Raw genomic sequence first — 9,298 nt, 5'->3', positions numbered from 1 at the left:
TTTTGTGGGTTGAGTTTAACATTCACGTGGACCGATAAATCAGTACTACCTATTTTATTAATATCCCTCAAAATTCCGTTAAAAGGAGGACATTTTAAACCATAAAAGGGCAATCGCGGTTCAATAGGATAGAAGGAGAGGCATTATTATTCTGAAAATTAATGTCAAGGTCAATTACGGTTCAGTAAGTGGAAGAAGGGCAAATTTGATTTAAATCATTTCCAATATGTTAGGAGTATGTTTGATCCTTTTCTGGTAAAATAATTTCTACACCATCATGTTAATTTAATTGGTTGTAACAAGTTACTCTTCTAATTTTCAAGTTACCGCATGAGGTTTGCCATGACGATTACCTATTACTATAAGTGACTTTAACTTGATGACGTTATTACATTAATAATGCATATAACTTAAACGAGTCCTATGACCGAAATGGCACAAAATTGGACCAAAATTTTCAAAAGGCGTTGTGGAATTTGTGACAGACCAAAAGGGGTTAATCGTGCACTGCTACACGATTTACTTCCGTTAACTAAAAAAGAATGTTAAAGGGCAAATCGTGGAACAGTACACAATTTGCCATAATTCTTTTTGCAAATCGTGTGGTGCATATCATGTGAAACTTTATATTCACTTTTATCCCGTTGAAGAAATATATGGTGATGGTAAGAAGAATATGAAATACATTTAAGGTTAAATGATGGTTTGAGGTTGAGAATTCTACAGATGTGTCAAAGGAGTTTAAAATTCCTCAAAATGCTTATAGGGCTATATTGGAAATTTATGTTTCATTTCATGAGAATGATGAGTTTTGGTATAGTAATCCACCGAATGATTATATTGTTATCATGAAATGATGATTCCCTAGCAAGTCATAAGTTGTTCCTACACATGATTTGCAAAATATATTAAGCTAAAACGTGTACATGGACACGATTTGCCAAAATTAATTTTGCAAATCGTGTGCCCGTACACGATTTGCAAAACGAATTGCAAATCGTGTACTGGTCCACGATTTGCCCTTTAATTTTTTTTTTCTTTTTTTAAGTTAACAGACGGAAAGCAGGGCGCCAATGAATTGGGGGTAAATCGTGTAGCAGTGCACGATTAACCCCTTTTGGTCTATCACAAATTTCACAACCTTTTTTGGAAATTTTGATCCAATTTTGTGTCATTTCGGCGCCAGACTCGGCAAAAACTCGTAAATGAATTCCAAGTCCACCAGAGCTTCAACAACCAGCAATATAGTGAAGTCTTAGTACTAATTAAATGGCCCTACTCAATTTTCACCATCTATAAATTTGCCTTCTCTCAACTTGATGAGTTGTTCAATTTGCATAATGCCTAGTTTAAATATCCTATTTTGCCTTGTGCTTTTCTTCATCTGTAGCACAGTATCAGCTGATGATGACTATTACTGCCCAAAGACAACTACTTATAATACAAACACCTCTTATCATTCCAACCTCATTTTGCTACTTTTAACCCTTTCTAATGCCTCTAAAGAACATAGCTTTTACAATTCCTCCACTAGTGGCAGTGGTAACAATGGTAATTCTGAAAGAATTTACGGTCTGTTTATGTGTCGAGGCGATATTTCCAGTGTAGCGTGTCAAGATTGTGTGACTAGTGTTGCTAAAAAAATAATCCAGGGCTGCACTGACCGAAAATTGGAGGTATATTGGTCGGACGGTTTCTTATTACGTTATTCGAATCGAACAATATTTCCCGAGCCAGATTATCAATCCATAATGATAAAAAAAGAAAAAGAAAAAAGGTAGACCTTATATTCTACATAATATTATTCAATTTACCACTGATGAACAGAGCAGGTTCAAACAGAAGCTAGGAAAAATGATGGATGACGTTGTGACTCGAGCTGCTAGTGATCGTTTGATAGGCAAGAAATTTGTCACTAGAGAAACCAAATTAACATAACAATTTATGCCTTCAATGCATTCCCAATATTTCTTCTTCTGATTGCCACAAGTGCCTTTGGAATGTGATCAATATTTTCCATAAGTGCTGTGATGAATATAGGGGTGCTAGAGTTCGATTTCCTAGTTGCATTATGAGGTATGAAGTGTACCAATTCTACAATAGCCAGCCACCTGCTCAAGGTACATTTTACAATGTTAGTCTGTATTCCAAACATGAGTTTCTTTTCTATTTTGTCAAGATACTGGCTTCGAATTAATTCGTATCTATCACCCTACCAAGGGCGTAGCCAAGTGTAACCGAGGGGGTTCCCTCGGCAGAAAATTATAGTGTATATTAAAGGTTAAAATTATTTTTTATGTATATATGGTAGATGTTGAACCCTCTTTGCTTTTTCGTATGTTTACTTCTTCATATTTTTGAACCCCCTTACTGAAAATCCTGGCTCCGCCACTGCACCCTACATCTGCCCCTTGTAATGAAATAGTTGGTATTCCTCCACCTTTAAATCTTTCGGTAGGGAGCACTTTACTTCGTTAACGGGCCTATCAGGGTCGTATTTTGGACAACTAAAAATAAACATGGCAAGATACAGCAAACATGTTTTCTTACAGGAAAGACACGAAAATATTATATCAAAGTTTAAATATAAAGCATTATATGAATTTGAATTCTTGAATTGTTAATGCAGGGCATGATAAAATCCCAAAACAGGCACTTATTGTTTGTGTAGTCGTAGCTGTCACTATTTTGATTCTACTATCCATTGGAGTCTTTACCTTTGCTACTGAGGAAAAGAAGGATGAAAATAAATAATACTCTAAAGGAGATGAACGGTAAATTAAAATACCAATATTCTTTATAAGTACAATTGAAGTCTTTCATTTTCCTTATTTTGTTTTTTCTATTTATATATGTTGCAGATGATCTTGGTGGGATTCTAACAGCTGAATCCTTGCAATATGACCTTGGTACAATTGAAGCTGCCACTAATTGCTTCTCTATGGAAAACAAAATTGGTGTAGGTGGATTTGGTGATGTCTATAAGGTAAAGTTGTAAAGGATTTAACTAATATATAGTGATTGTGTAATTTTTTCTTTTACGGTTTGCTAATCCTAACCTTTTTATGGATGTTTACTTTTCATAAGTGATTAGACGATATATAAATTTCCTTTTTAAGTTAAATCTCTTTTTACACGATGAATGTAATTTAACCTACTATTGTAGCCTGTAGGTCAAATACCATTTTTATTAGGTTATCAATTAGTTGTGGTTATTATTAAAATAAACCTGTAATTACCTTATTAATGACGTGATTGGTAAGTATTTCTCATACCATCAGTGCAGAAGACTTAAACTCAAAATTATTTTATATTGTTTGTGTATTAAAGTTAGACTTGGTTGTAAATCCAAAATATCCATTCATAATTCTTTCATTCAGGGGGGACTTGTTAGTGGACAAGAAATAGCTTGTAAAAAGACTATCAAGAAGGTCAAGCCAAGGTGTAGAAGAATCTAAGAATGAGGTTGTACTTGTAGCTAAGCTTCAACTCAGAAATTTAGTGAGACTGCTCGGTTTTTGCTTGGAAGGAGAAGAAAAGATACTCAAAAACCTCGACTATTTCGATTTTTGCTTGGAAGGAGAAGAAAAGATACTCATCTACGAGTTCATGCCCAACAAAAGCCTCGACTATTTCTTATTTGGTTGGTTTGTTTATACTGCCTCTTTCAATTTAAGTTTTACTTTTCTTTTTAATCTGTCTAGAAAAGAATATAAATTTCTATATTTACTAACTCTTTTGGTATATTTAAGATACGAAGAAGCAAGCAACGTTGAATTGGTCTGTGCGTGACAAGATTATAAGAGGAATAGTACGAGGATTAGTTTATCTTCATGAAGATTCTAGTCCTCGAATCATACGTCGAGATCTCAAGGCAAGTAACATTTCATTAGACAAAGACATGAACTCAAAAATTTCAGATTTTGGCATGGCTAGGATATTTGGAGTTGATCAAACTGAAGGAAGCACTGACATAGTTGTTGGCAAATAGTAAATGTTTGTCAAAGAACTATAGATACATTCATATACCCCCTCCTTTCTCCTTGTTAGATCCATCATATTAATTCTGTTTCTATTGCCACGGTGTTGACAAAAAACTTGATTTTTTTCCTGTGAATTCGTTATAGGAGAGTGTTTATTAATGTGATTTATTTTTCTTTGTTAGCGGCTACATGTCCCCAGAATATGCAATGCATGGTCAATTCTTGGTGAAGTCTGATGTATTCAGTTTCGGTGTAGTTCTTCTGGAGATAATAAGTGGAAAGAGAAGTAGATCATTTTACCAAGAAGATCAATTTGATGACCTTCTTACCCATGTAAGTGCAAATTACTTGTACTTAAGAGTTCCTTTTATTAACATTATCCTTCTACAACATTCGATTGTTCTACAACCTGATCTGGGGGATGCCGTGAATACTCTATGTTAATATTTATAGGCTTGGAAGCTGTGGAAAGATGGCAAAGCTATGGAACTCGTAGATCCAACTCGTATTAGTGACTCAAATTCAAAGTCTGAAATCATGAGAAGTATACGTATTGGACAATTATGCGTTCAAAATGATTTAGATGAAAGACCTACAAGCACGCTTCGAACTGATTCTGCTACTCTGCCAAAGCCAAATCGACTTGCATCTTTTAAGGATTATACTATAGGAAAGGTGGATCGACTCACAAGCAAATCAATTCCATCGTTTGTTTCCAAGAATCAATTACTAAAGTCTACCTAAGGTAGTATACACAAGGTCACTGCGTATAGAGACAATTCTCGACTCTTAAATCACCACGGAAAGTATTTTGTTACCGAATTTTCACTTTCTGTGACGACTGACAAAAGTCCTATTTCTTGTAGTGATAAGTATTCTCTCAATTATTACATTAGCAGTTTTTTATGAAGTTACCTTATTGGAACAAATAATTATTGGATGATTGACACCAGTATAAATCAGGTTATTAATTGCAGATCATTGTTAGTATTACTATAGTTAGTGATAATGTATATGTGAAGAGAAAGAAAACTGTGTATTTTAAACCATTCTAGTTAGTCTAATAAATATGTAGGTATTTTCATTAGATGATAATCATCGTCTCTAATACAGGAATAAATCATTGTGATGACACATGCTGTTCCATCACATAAAGTTTTTGTAGTGGTTCTCGTTACTTCACACACTTATTTAGGATAATAGTAGTTCTACTTAAGTCTTTGATACCAATAACAACAAACCCAAGAACAGAAGGACTAATTTTGGACTAAGATTTTGAGGAAGTTCTTCTGGATCAAGCTTTTAACAGTGTCCTTCACGGTCAATTCAAGATATGTGAAATTGACGCCTATATGCGCATTAGCAACATCCCTAACGTCGACAAATTTATATATTCCACCTTCTGGATCAAGCGTTGAACAATCTTCAAAAGCGAAGAAGAGTATCCATTAACCCCAACTAAACAATATCTTCCATTTGCTGAAGGAACATCAAATGCGAGTATGTGCGCATTAGCAACATCCCTAACGTCGACAAATTTATATATTCCACCAGACCATGCTTCTTCTCCCACATCGCATAAAGACAATGTGTCAAAGCCGAGCAAGTTTTTGAAACAGCATATTACATTAAGTTTTTCAGAGAAGTATTTTTGTTGAAACTTTACTCATCTTAACCTAAGAATAACTACAACTATATACTGTTATGCATTAAGTTCTTTCCGAAATACTAGTCCAGGAAAATTTTCTAAAATATTGTCCGACCCGTGCAGAGGAAAGACTCCATCTAACTACTACCTCCCTAACCAATAGGATGTACATAAAATTACTGCAAATCTGGCTTCTAGAGACACTTCAGATCATTTGCCAAGAAATAGCCTCTTCTGTCTTCTTATCATGCTCTTTGAAGGCTTTAAAAAAGAAAATGGTTAGAAACTGTACTAGAGATCTAGATGACTCTTTAATATATAATGCCTACAATCAGAAGCGCAGGTCTCTCTATATATATATATATATACACACTTCTGAATCAAGGAAACACTAGACAAAATCAGTTTCTGTTTAAATGTATGTCTAGAATCCTAGATTATTCCTATTATGCATCTAATGTGTCTTCCAACATATCAGGATTACCTTGTGTTATGAAGTTGAGTATAGCCTCGGAAGAGAAATTGAGGGTAGGCTGCAGAGATGGACCAATGACAAGACCTGGATGAAGTGTAACCAGGTCAATCCCATTCGCTTTTGCAAATTTCCAAGCAGCTTCTTCAGCCAGGGTCTTTGACAGATTATACCATTGCTGCAAACAAATTAAATAGATCTTCGATAAGCAATAGTGAAGTTGCATGCTAGCTGATATATTCTATTAAGAGATTAGCATCTCAAGTATGATAAAGGCTTTGTTTCACGCTCGGTACAATAGGGAGTGAAGAATTAAGTAAATTTCTGGTATACGAATTAATCATATCTTACTTGGGCAGATTATGTCCAGATAGCACCCGCACACACAGATATACAAATATGTGTGCGCGTGTATCTTTAAATGTATATGCACTCTAATGCTCGAAATATATGGAACAAGGTATTGAAGGAATTTCTGTCTATTACTCAAAGAATACATAAACCCATATAAATACATGTGAGGAGCGAGCTAACTAGAATCACAAAAATCAGCTAAACTATTATATATAGCTAGCTTGATTTTAGCTATTGATGTTAAAGCTTGATTCTATGATTCTGTAACACAATGTAACATAGATAAAAAATTACTCGCACCGGGTGTTTATACCAAACCAATAGATGCACGTCAATGTTTGCACACACACATTTTAACTTAACCATGGTTAATTAATCAATACAAATTATAAACTCTTTAAATTACTTGGTAAGTTGTGCAGGTAAGTTTTTACCATATAACTTACATGTTTCCAACCATTAATCAAATTTGAAAGAAGTAGCAAAGTGTAGACACGTGGAAGGAATTAACCTTTCTTTCCTCGCAGAATTGAGGGTCTGAATACCAAGTCTCATCAGCCACAGCTCCAGGGACATAACGATTTTTATTACATATCATTGAAGCCGTAGAAGAAGTTATCACCACTCTTCTCACACATGCTGATTTCGCGCATGACCGAAGGACATTCAATGTTCCTTCCACAGCAGGCTCCATAAGTTCCTCCTTGGATTTAGGTATGAAAGAAATAGGTGAGGCTGTATGAAAGACACCTTCACAACCATCAATAGCAGCATCAAATGATTTCTCTTCAAGTAATTCTGCTTCGAATAGATGCAGCCTCTCTTTAGCTCCATCAAGTGACCCACTTTACTTGTATCCTCTGCCAGTTTATAACTATTATTAGCAATTTAGAAGCAGCACTTTCATTCTCAACTTCTGTCCTGATTATTAAATGCATGCAACCGCGTTTCCTATTTGACTAAAGCAACTAGGGGTGGACGTTCGGTTTTTCGGTTCGGTTTTATCAAACTTCGGTTTGGCTATTTCGGGTTCGGTTTTTTAAAGGTGGACACCAAACACCGAACCAAACTAGTTCGGTTCTTTCGGTTTCGGTTTTTTAAGTTGATTCGGTTTCGGTTTTTTTCAAATTCGATTTTTTTTAATATAATAATGTAAGCCGATTCCATTGACACTAATTCATATTCTCAAAAGCAATAAAACATAAAACTGATAAATTGAAATCAAAATCAAACAAACAGGATACACAAGAACATAAAACTATAATCATGATATAGGATTACTAGGTGTTATATACATACCGTAAGAATAATTAAGAAAACACATAAAGACATACATTAATCCTAAAGAGACATCCTAGTTACCTTTCTTTGTTAAGGATATTTGATTTTTTCAATTAAAGTGAAAAATTAGGATACAAATGCAAAAGAGGACTTATTACAATTGGGTTTTTTTTGCTTTAAACTTAACGGACCTGGACTATTTTAATTTTTTTGGGTAATGTATTAAATTTCGTGCGCGTTCGGTTTTTCGGGGTTCTGGGCTTATCAAACTTCGGTTCGGCTATTTCGGTTTTGGTTTTTTGACGATGGACACCAAACACCGAACCAAACTAGTTCACCCGGTTCGGGTTTGTTGAAGTTTCGGTTCGGTTCGGTTCGGTTCAGTTTTTCGATTTTCGGTATTTATGCCCAGTCCTAAAAGCAACAACTAAATATAATATATAGCACTTTCTGATGATATATATCAGATGTTAGAAAAATAAACTTTGGGAGAAATTAAAAAAGTTGAAGGCTGATTGGTGGTGAAGGCAGGGAAAGAGGAGGAATGAGACGAAACAATTTCAATATTTGGTGGAAGGGTTAAATTTGACCTTTAGGGTGTGTTCGAAAATGTTTTTCTGAAAATGTGTTCTTGTAAAATAAGTAAATTTTTACTTATTTTCATGTTGTTTGGTAATAAATAAGTGAATTTCTTTACTTATTTTTTCATGTTCAGTTGGTTGGTAGAAACATTTTCTCGGAAAATACCCACCCAAGCCTCACGAAAGTGGCATGAGCCACACTATGCAGGGTGTTCATCCGAAAAGACCTCGTACGGAAAACACTGTTTTTTACAAGGTTAAAATTATTTTTTATGTATATATAGTAGATGTTGAACCCGGCGAAAAACCTTGCGTATGCTTACTTTTTTATATTTCAAGCATCCTACGGAATCCCGATTCAGCACGCGCCACCAATCCCACTCCAACCCCACCACCCCATACCATACCAACCCCTCCACCCACGCACCCCACCCCAAGCACCCACCCACCCTCACCCTTTACCACCCACCCCCACCCAAAAAGGGCCTTCTCTTCGCCCCCTCTTCCCCCTCCCCCCACCCCGAACGCTCATCCAAAAACCCCCCTTTTCAAATTTTCTAATTCCTTTTGCCTTTTTTTGGGATGGTTCTGCCAAAACGACTCCCATCCAATTTTTGCTTTTTCCCGTTTGAAGAATAAAGTACAATCGTTCTCCCTTTTTCTTTCGAAAAAAAAAAATTTAAAAAAGTTTTTTTTAGGAATTCTTAAATAATACTATTTCCAAAAATTCGGGGGCAAACCCGGGGAAAAAAAGGCCAGGAAAAAACCCCTACATAGCAAGCTTATTACCTTCGACCCGGGGTATATCCTTGTCTCCCTGGGGTAAGGGGGTCCAAAACGTTCCTGGTCGACGATGCAAACGCGCTTTTGGGTCGTGACCAGGAACCTTTTTAACTTTTATCGGGCCAACCTATACTTGCACGTGTTGACCTAATTGGTCCACCCGCCGTTCTAATTTCATCTCATAGATTTTATTTAC

General features: G+C 35.6%; 1 pseudogene; it reads left to right on the top strand.

Moving 5' to 3' along the window:
- The first annotated feature begins 1,776 nt into the window (after positions 1-1,776).
- Positions 1,777-5,144, top strand: LOC132063171 (cysteine-rich receptor-like protein kinase 10; annotated as a pseudogene).
- Positions 5,145-9,298: the final 4,154 nt, after the last annotated feature.

Source organism: Lycium ferocissimum, chromosome 7 (assembly GCF_029784015.1).
Source record: "Lycium ferocissimum isolate CSIRO_LF1 chromosome 7, AGI_CSIRO_Lferr_CH_V1, whole genome shotgun sequence".
NCBI lineage: Eukaryota > Viridiplantae > Streptophyta > Magnoliopsida > Solanales > Solanaceae > Lycium > Lycium ferocissimum.
This window is presented reverse-complemented; position numbering and strand designations above follow the sequence as displayed.